Raw genomic sequence first — 17,035 nt, 5'->3', positions numbered from 1 at the left:
TGCATATATCACCCAACAAGAACCACCCTGAATCTTGCTCACCAATCTACGCTTATCTGCCTTCATTTCAATTTTCCTCACGTTCACAAAGCGCCATTTGCAAGCGGGTAGCCATGCTGCCACGAAGAAGAGCTGGGAATCCTGCACTAATGCTTGTTAGGACTATGTCCTGTGATACGCCCCATATAAAATGAGCACTTATCCTCCAGCATTAATGATTCATATTCATATTTTGAGTGTCCGATATTTCAAAAATCACCAATGAAATAAAATTTCAAATGCTATGGTGTGCTTCCCCTATCCCTTGCTCGCTCCCACACTATGCTTATCCGAATCCCTACTTTTCTCAGAATAGTTTTCAAATTACCCAATTACGATTTGCAAAATGTTTGGTTTAAACATTTTGTTCACAAAGGTCCAAGTGGCAGAAAACCAACACATTTTGAAAAATCCAATAGAAATGGGAGTAATGCTTTTTTTGTGCTCAAATGTCTTAAATTATTCTGAAAATGATTCATCTGAATAGTAAGTACTGCATTTACTGTATATCTAGACACTTTGTCCTCACATACTTCCTACCTACATTTCTGTTTGATAATCTAAAGCTACAAATGTTGATTTGAAACTGCATGAATATATATATATATATATATATATATATATATATATATGGGCTGGCTGTCTGAAAATGCTTACTAGAAATGGCAAATGTTTGTGATTATTTAAATAGACACATCCCAAAAATCATTCATTAAATCCAAGGTAGGTTCAAATGATATGTAACAGTACGGAGAACACACAGTACCTGCCACAGTGTGGGACTATAGGGATCATTACAGTTTTGGTGGTGTCCCACTGATAAATCCGGCGGTATGCCACCAAAATTGGAATACGGTTTCCACCACTTGGAATGCCAGAATTATTGGTACGTTCGAATTGGCAGAAATTCCGGTAAATCCCCATTCTATGGAGTCCTGCAGGACCCTGGAGGGGATTGCCAGAATTACCGGTACCAGAATTAGCAGTAGCGGTAATTCTGGTATTTCTATGCAGGTGGGGGCAAGATTTACCTGCAGCTCTCTGCTGGAGGTAAATCAGTGGCCTCACTGGTAAACTTGTGTTTTGCCGGTGCAGTAAAAGTGCCAGTGCAAGAATTATCAGCCGTTGTGCCGGCACTTTTATCACACCAGCAAAACTGTAATGAGGCCTGATGTCCAGGTGTGAGAGGAACCCATGCACAGACATTTTATAAGATCCGTCCCTTCGAGACTGATGACCACTGCAAAATGTGTCAATGACAGTCAATAGCTGACATCAAGGCACTGTGCTGAAAAGGGTGAAGAGTTTCCTGGATGCTAGAGTACAAACAGCCTGTCACTCAAAGGCAGACGATACGAAGGAATGAATACATATCGGTGTAAGATCTCTGTTAAATAAACTACTTACCAGGTTTCTGTCAGGGATCGAAAGTTACGTGAGGAAGAGTTGGTTGCAAATTGAATTGGGTCAAGGCTGAGGCGATATGTTTGAGACTTCTAAATCACCTGTTCCAATGGTCTGTTTTTTTCACTGGCACTTTTGTTGTTTGGAAAATCAGTCATCCTGCAAAAAATAAAGGCAGAGGTTTAGAAGTAGTACTGTTTCACTCACAAATTCCTGCAACCCTTCGAGTAGAAAATGTCATACATGCTTAGTTTATAATCCCAGAGCTAGGACAGGTTCCAGCCCTTGTAATTAGAAATGCTGTTAACTTGAGTTTGGGTTACAAAATGTCCATGTGAAGTTGTTTCATTTAATTAAATGTTTCCACCTCTTCTATTAGGAGACCCCCAAGGAGGTAACATTACTGTCTTTTAAACCTCTGTAGAGAACTATATCATTGGCATTTCAGATGAAACCTACAAGATCCATGGGGGTTTCCCTTCTGCCCCATCAACACATCTGAGCTGATTTGAAAAATGGCTCCTTAGCACATTGTTCAAAAGTTCCTTTATGCCCAGATGGCACACCATTGCAGATTTCTATTGAACTCATTTGGCACATCTTTGCTAGTTAACATTATGGGCAGTTGGCACTAGGATTGTATCAACTAGGAGGTTTAGTATTTATCTGAATACTGAATAATTGGTCAAGTATTCAGCTGAAACCGAAGCTGGAGCCGAATATTTCCTTTTTTCTAAATAAAGCTGCACACATGAATGAAAAACATACCCGGTACACTAAAAGCACACTTTTAAATATGTACCCCCATTCATTATTTTATTTATTTTGTGTTAACTATAGTTCATGTCTATGTAAATGAAAGAACACATTCTAGTTTGTTTCTTCATGCATTCATGGGTGAAGCTTCCCTGGTTTACTGCTGGGCTGGGACCAATTAAGACCCTGATCACAGGTTCGAATCCAAGCAGGTTAACTTAGTCCTTCAACCTTCCGAGGTCTATAAAATGAATTCAAATTAAGTTGTGTAACAAAAAAGATCTGTTATTTGTCAATAGCGCCAAGGTGCCTTTCTGGGCATGACCATGTGCTCTAAAAACACACCCATTATGTTAAGAAGAGTCTTTGGCAATAAAGTGCAAATGTGCAATCACTGCGAAGGGAGTGTTTGGCCTCCTTTTGGGCCGCCCATCTTTTGCCTTCGGTTCTAGCAGGGCATTGAAGCACAGATGAAATGATTACATAAATTACAACCCTACTGACATCCAAGGGGCTACTAAATGCACACTTTTTATATGCTAAAACCATGACTTCATTTTCAGCAGGTAAATTAAAAATTGAGGAATAGACCATTTTCCTAAAGGTGATTTAAATGTTTCTCCAGCCGAATGTTTTCAGTGACAAAGTGGATGCTATGCCTAAGGCTTTTTTGGAAGTTCTAAAAGTAGCCTCAGTCCACTAAGCTATACTTCCTGGTTTCCTTTCTATTGCAAGGCATATGAAGATTAAGGCCCATATTAAGACCTTTATTATGTATCCTACCTTTTCTAAATGTTACCAGTAGTATATCAGCAATAAAGGTTGACAGGTGCAAACACCCTGTTAACTCAGAAGTTCCACCCTAGCAGAAGTCCCGCTCCAAAAGTGACATCATGCGGGTGACCAGGAAGTCCTCCCCTAGCGTAAGTCCTATCCCGGAAGTGAGGTAGAGGGCGTTTAGCAGAACTTTGCCCTAGCTATTGTGTTACCCAGGATGTGACATCATAGGTGTTACCTGTAAGGCCCCCACAAAGCCCATAGTCTCCAGGGGCACCCCCTATTGTCCCCCAGAAGTCCAAACATGATGAGTGACCTATCCCGGAAGTGTCCTAGTGGGGTTCACCTGGAAGACTCCCCTCTTTTAGGTTAAGGGTAGGGGGCATGACATTCTGATCCGGATGTCTCCCCAAAGACCCGGAGGTGTGGTGCTGTGGAGATGATATCGGTGCCGTGCCTGCTTTAGGGGTGTGGCTTGAAGGGTGTATATATGCAGCAGGTGTTTGAGAGGGAGGTACATGCCGCTCCTGAAGCCTGGGGAAAACCTGCTTGCACAGCACCTGTGATACCCTGAGTGATGGGAAGGTATACACATTGTTGAAGCCTTGGATATCTAGCTGGCCAGGGTGTTAAACCCTGTCTGAAGGTTTAGATATATAAATGTTAAATAGATCTACAATGCTTTCTAACCGATGGGTCTGGAGTGTGCTGAAGAGGGTGTTTAGTATTGAGCAGGGTGGTGTGTTTCTTTGTAATAAGAACCATGAAAATAAAAGCCTAGCATGTATACTAGGTTTTGCGAAAATAAATTAATAATATTAATCTGCATAAATAAATATTTATATATATTAGTAAGTGTATTTAAATATACATTTTTTTAAATAATTAATACTTGTTTTAATTATTTATATACAATTAATTAATTTAAAATAATAATAATGTGGTAAAGGGGGTGCTAGTTCTGAGCACACCAGGTTTGTGAATTAAGACATCTGTTCTTTGAAAAGGCTTGGTTGTGGTGCCCTGAGGGTATAGCAGGGCTCTGGATGGTGTGGACATTCTGCTCACACCATCTAATGCAGGACTCTGTCCTGTGCAAACTGTGTATATAGATGGGGCTGGCTCCAGCTGTGAAACAAGGCCATGATGTAATGTGCTCAGGTGACAGGGGGTGCTGTACTTTCGTGTTCTTACTAAGTTTCAGTTTAAAAAAACAGCTGTTAGCAACACATGTGTGTGTCCCTGGAAATATACATGGAAGCATTCTTTGAGCTCAAAGTGAAATCCCAGATCAGAGCACATCGCACAGGATGTATGTATGCCCAAAGCCATATGGGTAATTACCTAAATGGAAACAGATGGTGTGCCACAAGCTGATGCTCTGGGTCCTCTTTCTCAGCAAGAGGTAAAGCCTGCCTATTCAAAAAGTATAAATATGGTGGTGAGGGGTTGCCCCTTTCCAGCATTCACATTTTCCAGACCTTGGTGAGCACATTCAATGTTAGAGACTATGCAGGATCTTCAGAAGATGAAGTAAGTGTTTGCAGATGCTTTTGAGAAAACTAAATGTAACTTTATATAGTTTGTTAAAATACTGTAACGGTACCAACCAGTTAAAATACTGACAAATTGATTTATTTATTTTATTTTATTCCATAGGTGTACGCTGAACCAAGTTTTTATGATGCTGTAGATTATTCCCCAGCAAACATGCCAGGTCTTTTTTTTCATGCTTTATTATTTCTAGGTTGCTATGTCATGAAATCTGTCTTTTTTTTTAACTGAGGTTGATGTGTTTGGTAATATGCTGTTTAGAGGGGATTATGGCATGATCTCCTGCAAGCTGTATTTTACCAGAAGCATCTTTTTTATTTTAATGTAACATGAGGTGTTTGTGTGCACAGAGCACTGATGGCTTCACAGAAAGCCTGCCTTGTGCTCCGGGCTGTAGTGGGAGGCAACAGCATCGGCTGTTAGCAATTAAAATGCTAACAGCGTGGACCGGTGCAGCCCAATACCGACCTAGATTTATGCACATTGAATGCAGCTCGCAGTATTTAAAGCACACGTGGCTTCAGGAGTTTCTGAAATGAATGCTTCAATCCCAAAATCCTGAAGCTTTGTGTATTTTAATGCCCGCGAGCAAAGCTCGGATTATACATGCTGCTGGCAAGGATGTGTTTGCATAAACCTGGGTCATGTAAAACACACGCTCATGGCCAGCATGCTTTTCGACCTGTTCGTTTATTTTGGCTTTGTCCTTTGTTTTTTAAATTATTCCAGCAGGGGTTTATGCTGCATGGAAAGCAAGCCTGAATGACTGTTGTGCACGTTCAGAATCACAGCTTGAGACATTGGCCGAAAATGGTTTCCATAATATTGAGACTTATGCTGTGTATTATAATAATTCTGTATTTTTTTGAGTGAAAATAACCCCTCTTTATAGGAGGTTATGAATGTATATTTTCAATGCTCTAACAGTTATTCACAGAATTTCTTTTTGTGTTTTCATTAATTAGTTAAGTAGTGAAGTATTCTTAAGTAGCAAATCATTTTTTATTACATAATTAGAACATGTTTTAATTAATTAGTGATTTTTTTATTAGTTGTTTTTTAATTAATGATTTTGAAATAGTTACTTATTGAAATTTTAATTAGTGTTTTAACTTGTCAATTGGTCAGTTTTTTTATTAGTAATTTTTAATTAGTTGGTCATTTTTTGATTCATTATTTTTTAATTAGTTTGTTTTAATTAGTTTACATTTTTTATTAATTATTTTTAATTAGTTCATTTTTTAATTTGTTAACCCGTAATTAGTTAATTACTTGTAATTAGTTAATCAGTTAATAGGTTTTTTTTCCTTTTGCAATAATGCATGTTATTTTTATTTTTTAGAGGTTGTGCCCAGAGGTGATACTGATGCCGACCTCAAAACAAGACATTCAGATTCTGGGTTTTCAAAGGTTGTGAGAGAGGCATCTGTCATCATAAGAGGTAATAATGGTTGTCACTCGGGATATGTTAGTTAAAGGTCAATGGTGTAAAACCTGAATATTTTTTCTGTAGGCGGGTTTTCCAAACTTTGGCCGCCTGTGTAAAAACATAAGGAAGCAGTATGGAGCTCGGGGAGGAAGCTATAGGAGTAAACGTTTATTTTCTTCTTCAGATTCACACTTTGAAGGAGCATCGCCTAAAGCGGAAACATCCAGAGGGAAATGCACATTGTAAGTTTCTATGCCTACCAACAAACAAAAACCTTTCCCGCAGCTACGCCTGTTAATATTTGAACGTGTTGTTGTAATGACATAGACATGTCCTTTCATTTTGTGGAGTATTCCTTGGTCTATAGCCTTTTTTCCCCAGATAAGCCTGTTAATATTTCAATGTGGTGTTGGGACACTGTAGCCATCCCCTTTTTATCTTTTTAATTTTTCGTAGAGTGTTGTTTGGTCTACAGTTTTCTAATACCCCGCTAAACCTGTTATTTTTTATTTTGTTTAATTTTAGGGGCTTGTGCTGCACAGGAGGCAGAAGGTCTAGCGCAAGCAACCTCTGTGACCCTACCCTTGGACATTCCAAAGACTACAGGTCAGGCACATACACAACAGCTGTACACTGCACCCAGCAGCGGTTATGTGGACGCCGAGGGTTTACATAAAGTGTTAAACAAACAGACGATCTCATAACAAGGGCCTCAAAGGGTTGAACACGCTTTAAATACTTCTAGCCAACAAACGGTTAAAGCCCACAGCATACATATAACACAACCTGTTGAACCTTGTATAAATCTGCATAGAACTACTGTTCTAGGCCCCATGAATGTTAGCCTTAGCGCGTATGCTCAGGCCAGGGGTGAAATTATAAAGCCCTCTGTATTTTCAGCAGTGAGATCCACAACCCTTCTAGTCTGGGGCTTTGGAAGCCACCGCCCGTGTTCGCCGGGTTCTGGAGAGATCACCCCACCATACGTGTTCTCACCAACGAGCCCCAGCAGTGAGCAGAGTGCTAATATACCTGAAGATCTAGAGCACCGGAGTGTGGACCAAAGTACCAATGCAAACCTGTATTCTGAGCCTGTGATAATAATTACAGATTCACCCTTAAAAGTGCTGATCATAGTTATTTCAGACTCCCCCTTAAAAATAGAGCCTAATACTTTGTATATGCATCTGTTATCTGTGGATCAGGCTATGCCAGAAACCCCTTGACCTTTTCTTTTTCTTCCAAAGGGCCCAGTGGTGTAAACAAACTGCGTTGTAAACGGTCATTTATTGCTCAGACCATACTAAGCAGTCCTTTAAGTCCCCTCTACCTAAACATCTTAATACACTAAGCGTCTGTATAAATACTCGAGACTCTAAAAGGGTTAGCGTTGTTAAACAATTATTTTGGATACCCGCTTTAAAAAGCCAAAAAGGAAAACATGTTTTAGGCCAGCGTAACAACAGTGAATTATGACACCAGGCCTGTAGATTAAGACATACCTTTGTTAAAAATTCTTTAGCAGCTAAGTGTAAGCATGTTTCTAAGGCCAAGCACATCCTGTTCACCATGGAATCTAAAAACAGAGTACAGGTTGTACCTAAAAAAAATAAAAAAATAAAAGTGCCCTGACTCTTAAAAACACACAAAAAAAAGAAACGACAGTTAAAAAAAAACCTTATGCAGGCTATGCCTGATTTTGCAGCCCCCTTAATGCCTTTAAGATCTTGGGCAGTCCCCAGGCAGCATACAGATGCTGCAGACTTAAGTGCCATTATTAAGACACCAGTGCATGTGTTGGAGGATACAATCACACCATCAAAGCCTGTTAGAAAGCAGCATATACCTGTAAAAGGTTTACCAGCCTCGCGTTTAAAATGGCTTTGAACTCGAAGACAAAGGAAAATGATTTTGAAGCGCTTGAGAAAAGCAAGAATCATCATCAGCCAGTGCACAAGGTTAGATTTAGCGTCACGGCCCCATAGCACACCACCGCTGTCCGAGACTGACACTGTTTTTTTTTTACAGAGTATGGGAAGATACCAGAGAGATCTACCAAAATGTAAAAGTGTTGAATACTTTGAAGATCCACCGGACAAGGTTTATTAATAATAACAGAGGTGGAAGGTTGATTAATAATAACAGAGGTGGTTGAAATCCTCGAAACGGTCGGGCCTAACAATTTTGTGCAGATCCGTTTGGACAGTGTGGCTTTAAACAACCCTCTTTTATCCAGGCCCTCATTTTGTCAGACCTTTGAAATTTTGGGAGTTTCTAGAAAATATCGGAACGCTGTTACAAAGTAAGGCAGAGCTCGTCATAACAGAGCTGTTGAGGATTGTGTCTGTGGTTGTCAAATTTAAAGAGGGCGGCATGTACAGACAGTTAAAAAAACACTTTTCTGTATGCTTGTGGCCAAGAAGAAGCGTTGGCTCTTAGACTTTAACTATGGCTCAACAAACATGTGTATGGCTGCAAGTTATAGGCCTAATGGAGGCTAGAACGGTTACTGATGGCTACATACAGACAAATGAACACCAATAATAACAACACTGTGTATATTCCATACCACGATCAACACTATTACACTATTACGGTATCTGAAACCTTCAGGGATTCCTAGGGGCCAGAAATGTATGCCCTCATTGTTGTCACATATACAGCAACACGTTGGCTCAAAGTTGCTAGTTCCACTGTAACATGTGCCAGAGAGATGGTTGTGTGGTGATCAGTGAAACAGTCTTTAAATGTCCCAAGTGTAAAACATTTGCCAGGTCTGAATAATGTCTTCAAAAATACATTGAGAAAACATCTCAAGGTTTAGCAGAATGTAATCTTAAAACAGACTGCTGGTCCTGCAGCCGATTTATAAAGATCAGTCATAAATGTAAGGGTAGGAATTGTCCGAGGTGTGAAGTTGAAGTTGTCTCGATGGAAGACCATATGTGTTATATGACACCCACTAAAGATGTACCCAAAACCGAGAAATACATCGTCTTTGACATGGAGTGCATGCAGGAGACAGGCATTCACATCCCCAACTATATTTATGCCAGACATCCTACTAGGAATAAAAGTTGGGATTTTGAGCACCCTGAATGCGTCAGCCTATTTATTGCAACTTTCGTGGCTCAAAAATTCAGGGGCTATAGCTTTTTGGCTCACAATTGCCAGGGCTATGACAGGTTTTTCTTAATACAGCAGTTAATTAAAGAGAGAGCCGCTGTCAAGTTGATAATGCAGGGTGCAAAACTGAAGCTCCTCAAAATCTGCTTTATCGGCAGCTTGAATTTTCTACCCATGAAATTAAGCAGGTTGCAGAAAGATTTTGGATTCCTGGGGTCCAAAGGTTAATTACCACATTTCTTCAACATTGAACAGAATCAGAATCAGGTGGGGTCCATCCCACCGGTTGAGTGTTATGGTTCAGAATTCATGATACCTGATGATAAGGAAGCATTTCTTAAATGTATACAAAGGCCTGCAAGCATGTTTTTGATTTTAAGAGAGAACTAAAAACCTACTGCTGTGAAGATGTAAACATTTTGAGAACCACCTGTAACATCTTTCGAGTCAGTCTCATTGATCTGACCCGAAAGGAGCATGTTCTGTACCCTGACACCCCTGAGATGATAAAATGGGTTACCTATGTAGATCCCTTCACATTTATCACGCTGGCTAGCAAGTGTATGAATATATACAAACAGTTGTTCCTAGAGCCGGAAACACTAGCCCTCATACCCCCAGACATGTACCACAGTAATCAAAAACAGTTCTCCACACCCTCCATCCAATGGTTGATGTATGTGTCTGAGCATGTCAAGGTACCTATATGACACGCATTGCGTGGAGGGAAGAAAAAGATTGGCCCCTATTTTCTAGATGTTTATGCTTCTTTAAATGGGGAGGCTGTGGCTTATGAAGTTAACAGATGTTTTTTTCAAGGGTGCCCCCACTGCTTCAAGAAAGACGACGATAACACCTTAACTGGCTGTATTTATGACCATCTATGTAGAAGAACACTTTTAAAAAGAATGTTCTTGAGACCCGGGGTTTGCACGTTTTTACGCTTGGGAGCATGAATGGTCAGAAATGCTGAAAAACGATGTGGAGTTAAAGATTTTTCTTAAACAGAAACATTTTCAAGAACCCCTAGAACCGCATGATGCTTTTTTTGGTGGCCGGACTAATGCTGTCAAGCTCTATCACGAGACTGCCCCGGGGAGAAGATACATTACTATGACTTTACCAGCCTCTACCCCTTTGTCAACAATTCAAAACCCTACCTGTTAGGATACCCCCGAATCATCTATGAAGATTTTGGGTATATTAAGCAGTATTTCGGTCTGATCAAATGTCAGGTGTACCCACCTAAGAAGCTTTATTTTCCAGTGCTCCCCCAGAGAGTTGTCGAAAGTTAATGTTCCCTTTATGTATGGCCTGTGAAGAGTCAAAACAAACTGCAAAAAGCACACATAGTGATGAGGAGCGTTCCATTACTGGTAAATGGTGTACCGTTGAGTTGGAAGTGGCATTGCAGAAAGGGGATCGGCTGGGAAAGATTAATGAAATATGGCAGTTTGAGAAGATTACGGTAGAACCTTTGTGTGGTTACATCAGTCTGTTTCTGCATGATTAACAGGAGGCATGGGGATACCCTGAGCTTTGTTAAGGACCCTGTCTCCAGCCAGAAGTACATAGAAGAGTATTACAAACATCAGGGTATCCACTTAAGATATGAATTCATTGAAAATAACCCCTCCAGATGTCAATTAGCGAAGCTTTGTTTGAATTCCTTATGGGGTAAGTTTGTGCAGAGAAGCAATCTCCTGAACACAACAGTTATAACCAACCCTGACGAGGTGACCACCTACCTTTTTGACGCGGGTTATGACATTTCAAGCCTGCAGTTTATAGATGAGGAAACAGCGTGCCTCTGCTGGAAGTACGCTGAAGAGTACCCGACATGTTCCAACAATATAAACATATCTATTGCCTGTTTCACAACAACTCATGCCCGTTTGGAGTTGTATACCATAATGGACATTGTCCAGGAGTGGTGTTTGTACCACAACACTGATTCGGTCATTTCTGTTAGTGCCCCCGGCCTGGATAATCCTCCACTGGGTGATTAGCTGGGCGAATTAGCTCTGGGTGAGCAAATTATAGAATTTGTTTCTGCAGGGCCCAAAACCTATTTGTATTGGACAGCAACGGGGATGGTCTGTACTAAGGTAAAAGGCATCACTTTGAATTTCAGTAACAGCATGAAAACCAATTTTTACAGCCTGAAGGAGTTAGTGCAAGAGCACTCTTTAAAAAAACAAGACAGAAACTATTGTGGTGCAGCAACCATCCATAGTGCATGAGAAAAAGCGTTGGGAGATTCGTACCCAGACGATGCAAACAACATCGAGGGTAGTATTTGATAAATGTGTGCTCACAAAAGATTACAAGACATTACCCTACGGCTATTGAAAAGGGAGCTTCACGTACGATGGACACGCGATTTAAACACCCTTTTTCATGCGTGTTAGTAGGCCTTTCTAGCTACGGTAAAAGCTATATTATTAAGCAGCTTATAGAAAATGCCCCCACGGTTATGACAACCATACAAAAATAATATCATATGGTTTTACTCATGCTGGCAACCCATGTATAATGAGCTGACAGCTAAAATACCTCACCTGAAATTTGTGGACGGCTTACCAGATTCTCTACTGCCAATCCTTATCAGCATGATCATCGTAGATGATCTGATGATGGAGGGTGGGCATAGCTCTGAACTGGGGAAATCATTCACTCAGTACTCGTACCATCTTAACCTTAGTATCTGCTACATTGTTCAGAATGTATTCTACAAGGGCAAGGGACACCGTTCAATAACATTAAAGGCCAGCTATATAGTTCTGTTTAAGAACCCAAGAGATCAACAACAGCTTGTGATCCTAGGGAGATAGCTGTATCCGGGTAACAGCCGATTTTCCATGGAGGCCTTTGAAGACGCTACCCGGAAAACCTTATGGTTACTAATTGGTGGATTTAAAAACAAACACCTTAAAGGACTATAGACTGCACACAGGTCTTTCCCATCCTGATCTACTTGCGGTTTACATACAAAAGGCCTCTAGAAAACCCAAAAGAAAAGGAAAACTTCCCTCATTAGTACCCCTGACCGGCCACCATGACGGCACGTATACGTAGGAACTTTGCCCTCCTTAAAATGCTAAAAACAGCTCCACCACAACAACGCAAGGCCATTCTGTGCTCAGCTTCTGATGATTTAGTATCAGCTATAGCTGAGATTGCCTTCAACACCATAAAGGGAAATGTTCCACTATCCAGCTTCCAGTTAGGAGCCTTAAAAACGAAAAAGCAAAAAGCGCATCCTCAAGAAATTGGGTACCAAGAGGGCCTCCCTAAAAGCTAAAAGAAAACTTTTAAAACAATTGGGTGATTTCCTAGGATCGCTATTAGGTTTTGCATTGCCTCTGATCACCAGGCTTCTAGGGAGCGGTTAATGGAGCACAGTCAGAAGCTGTATCTGGTTCACAAACACCAGATGGATAGCCTGAGTACCGAGAACCGTTAAGAACCTGATATTCGAAAATCAGCCACCGTTCAATTCTGAAATGCATGAGATTCTAAGGCTTCATGATTTATCGGACTACAACAAGGTTACCCACTATTCAACTATTCTCCAAAAATACTTAACATACTTTAGACAAGCAGAAAATGACAAGAATAAACTAACATTGTACATGCCCCCTGAAGATCCCACAAGTCTCGACAACACAACCCCTGTGCCCCCTGTTTCAGATCCACTGGTGGTTGAAGTTCTGGACACCATTAATCCCCGTTATCATAAAAATGCAGAATTATTGCTGAACAAGATGGCGAGTGACAAGGTCAGGGCACCATGGAACGAGAAGGGAGAATTTGAATATAAAGGGGTGGTTGTCAAATGTTCAAATGTCCACAATCTAGTTTGCAACATTACCAATCCTCAGGCCTTTGGAAGACACACAAAACCTAGAGGTTGGGATCTGTTCATGCAATCTGCTCCGATGTAAACATCCCTGCTACTTTAGTGGGAAATATGGGACATTGTGAACTGCTCAAAACCATAAAAGACTCTGATGTTAAAACCCTGTCAGACGATGTTGATTCTCAAGATAATGCATTTAAGAAAAGAAAAAAGAAAAAGAAATCCACCAAACAATCAGACTGGTTTAGTGTGTAATTGTGTGTTTTTTAGTTTTAAGAACAACAATAGTAATATATGTATGTATATATATATATATATATATATATATATATATATATATATATATATATATATATATATATATATGTGTTCATGTAAATGTTTTATAAGGATAACCTCCCAGGCTGAATAAGAAAAGGCTCTGATTGTAATAAAATACACTGATTATTTATACCTACCAAACGTTTTGCGACTAATCCTTTCAGACATGTCTAGCTTTGCATGTTTTTTAAAATATTAAATAAATAAATAAATAAGAGAAAAAAGGGTTTTTGTTTAAAATCATAAAATGCTTTTATTTGAACATGTATACATATCGCAGGGATTAAGTAGCAATGGTAAATTTTTGACAAAAGCTAAATACGATATTTTTTCTTGTTCAAAAAGGCCTCTACCATCCAATCATGTTGTTTGCGATCAAGAGAATAGGTTTGTATAACGGCCAACAAAGAGTGTTTCTGAGACATTTTAGATACAAAGTAGCAGGAGTGTTGCCTACATGTCACGGCTTCAGAATGGTGCACCTGTGCTCTATTATAATGTAATATGGATGCTATATGTTTAACATAGGCCAATAGAGTGCCGCTGTATATAGGGTGGCTTGCAAAGTACCACAGGCTATCAAAGACAGTTATTTTACCATTGTCTATAAACATCGCTATCCAGTGGGTTCCTTCTTGATCCTGTGGGTCGGTGTTCACCACAAGGCTGACGGGCCACTCACCAGGTATATCCCTTGGACTGTTATTTCATGAATGCACGACACAGAATGTTTTCATAGCATTTTTGTCTTTACTCAGGAAACGCATGATCTGGTAGGTATCCATTTCATATTTTACAACACCAGACGCTGATTGTTGAATTCTTTGACAGAGTCAAATAGAGCCATAATAATAAGATTCACAGTGTTTGGTAAATTTGCAGCAAACTGTACCTTGATGCATACATTACCATTCCTAATCAGATTATAATGGGCAGATGATGCGTTATCGTGTCTCAAATCAAAAGCCAACAAGGTGTAACCTCGTCTTAGTCATCACGAGGTATCACAAAGCCTTTATCACGCATGTGCTTGCCGCTGATTGAGTCTAGACCCAGATACTCCCTAATCGTATTTTTATATTGAAAACTGGGGCTGTAGGCTTTTACTGGTATAAAGACCCCATCCTTAAAAAGAGCAGCGTAGTTCATGTTCTAATGCTTAAAATTAAAAGGAATGATGGCGTAATCCCCAGAAACAGCTGTGTTCTCCACAAAACCAATAATGATTATTTTAGGTAGTGTCCCAAGAATAAGTTATCTTGACTGGCGACACAACTGCCTGCTGGTACACTGAACATTTTTAAGGATGTCCTCTCCATGGGGTATTTTAAGTAAGATACTTGTAGAGCACAGCGTGAATGATTCTGACCATGGGTGACACAGTGACCCTTATCTTGACTGGCGACACAACTGCCTGCTGGTACACTGAACATTTTTAAGGATGTCCTCTCCATGGGGTATTTTAAGTAAGATACTTGTAGAGCACAGCGTGAATGATTCTGACCATGGGTGACACAGTGACCCTTTTAATTAATAAACTTGCTGATATTATTACCAGCTCATAGGCTTCTGCATCATTGCTGTTAAGGCAGAAGGAATATTTATTTCGAGAGAGTTTCATTTTCAGATCAACACCATTCACCATAGGTTTCTCCTGGAAAAATAGGGTGTCCAGTCAAATGGTCGAAAACAAAGGATCGAATGACCATTTGATCGACAGTCAAATGGTCGAAAAAGAAAAGGTCGGATTTTTTTATTTATTTATATATATTTTTTAGTTTGGGTTGGTAGAAAAATGTTTTTAATAAAGAAAACGGGGGGTTGGGGGTGAACCCCCACATAAATAAAAATAATTTAAAAAAATTTACCCTTTTTTTTCGTTCATTTTACTGTCGATCAAAAGGCATTCGATCCTTTTGTTTTCGACCATATGACCTACAACCGAAAATAGATCTGTGTGCGAACGCCCTAGTAGATCAACATTTTGGCTACCTGCTGCATATGTTGCTCTATTTATAAAGCCTGTGTTGGCTCCATCTAGTGCATAATCCTCCATATGCCCTGCAGTGATTTGAGTGTCCAAGGCATCATTGCTGTAGTTCAGAATGCTTTCTATGTACACTATATAGGCGTACATGTTGTCATTCTCCGTAATCAGGCGGTCACCTAGTGTAATGTCCACCTGTTTGAAAAAGGTGGCCACGGGATAGGCAACAGTGGCAACATTAGCAGCAGCGGTAATAGCGGTCCCATTGGCTTTTGTTATTTTGCAGGATAGGTAAAGTAAATTGTCATTCAAATCCAGGTTCATTTCCATTGAGACTGATGTGTAAAACTCTATGGGCTGTTTTCAATGCTCGTCTGTGCTGGGGGTGTGAAAAAACAGTTCTAGTTCCGATTTCACACATTCCCCTGAGGCACAGTGGATGAAGGCCATCTTTTAGAAAATATTGATGCTGGTCTGTTTTATTTCTCTTGTTCTGACTGTTCTTCGGTGTGCATTTTCTCTTCTGAGCGACTCTCATTGTTGATCTTTGTTTTTTATGCGGCTTCTGAGGCCCCCATCTGTACGAAGCTCCCCTTTTTCTTTTTGCTGGGTTTTTACCCACATAGACCAAGCCATAACCCTCTTGTGTTGGTTGGTTGAAACTATTTGCGATGTATGCTGTTGCAGTAGACACCACATCCTTAGCAATATTTGTAGCAGCAGTTTTCATATGTGGCATGGCTAATTCAAACCCTTTGCGCAGGAAGGGCATACCCCTTCGAAAAAGACTTCTGAAAATACTTCTTAGACCCTCACTATACACAACAGGCGCTCCTTGGAAGTAGGGTTGATCACTATAACCGCCCTGCCTGCGTTAATAATCCCTATAAACATGCGGCTCCCCGTAATTCTTCATGATTACCATGTTCTAGCTGTCTTTCTCCTGTCTAGGGCACTTATGTAGTTTCACTAGGACCTTCCCATATTTAAATGAGTCCAGTTCCCCCTTATCACCCCTTATCCGTATGTCAATGGTGTCAAAATGACCCTTAGAAACAGGGATATAATCAGGTTTAATGTATTGTATATTAGCAGTGCTGTTATTTTCACCTTTGACTTGAGCTGTTCTCATTAGGGGGGCATATGCGTCACCAACCCTTTGATATTCTACTATATCGCTGTAGATCATGAGACTGTAAAATGCACCATCAATATCAGCATGTGTTCTGTCCAGAGCTTTATTACTTTTGATGTGCTGACCGCTTCCCAACACCCTAAAAGGTTTCCCACTACACATAATCTCTGTGGTAAGATCAGCCGATCTTAGAAATACTTTCCGCCACGCATTATCCAGAAAAAGCTGTATATCTGAATAGCACTCAATGCTTGCGAGCGATTTGTTGATAGTATCTAACAGCGTTTCTATGGTGGGATAAAAGCCATGAGGAAAGCCCCCATGTAACCGTTCAGCAGGTTCTCCACGCTTGATGGTAAACCAGGCCTCTCTTTTGTCCACTGTGTCCGACGTATGGGGATATTGAGTATCCATCAGACCCGCTTCCCACAATCCTTGTAAATTAACAGGCTTAGCCAGTATCTAAAGAGGCATTACTGATCAAGGTGATATAAAATCCGATGTTTTCCATCTTCTCAGGGAGCGCTTATGCTTTTTGGATCCTCTAGCGATGCAGCGTTGACCTAACTGTTAAACATTTCTCAGGCCCTCCCTTCCATTTTACCAGGTGTTGTTTCTTAGGTCCCTTACCTTTACTCAGAATAA

The 17,035-nt window shown here is 40.2% G+C and overlaps 1 protein-coding gene across 1 annotated transcript in view; it reads right to left on the bottom strand.

The window, feature by feature from the left end:
• The window catches only part of FBXO39 (F-box protein 39), a 639,851-nt gene that overhangs the window by 378,819 nt on the left and 243,997 nt on the right, over positions 1–17,035 (bottom strand). The window contains exon 2 of the mRNA XM_069649891.1: positions 1,447–1,602. The gene's annotated coding sequence lies outside the window, so the exon portion shown is untranslated. The remainder of the gene's footprint in view (positions 1–1,446; positions 1,603–17,035) is intronic.

The sequence above is a fragment of the Ambystoma mexicanum genome, chromosome 3p (genome assembly GCF_040938575.1).
Source record: "Ambystoma mexicanum isolate Mex_15411 chromosome 3p, UKY_AmexF1_1, whole genome shotgun sequence".
Lineage (NCBI taxonomy): Eukaryota > Metazoa > Chordata > Amphibia > Caudata > Ambystomatidae > Ambystoma > Ambystoma mexicanum.
Note: the sequence above shows the minus strand (reverse complement) of the source record. Positions and strands in the feature narration are given on the sequence as shown.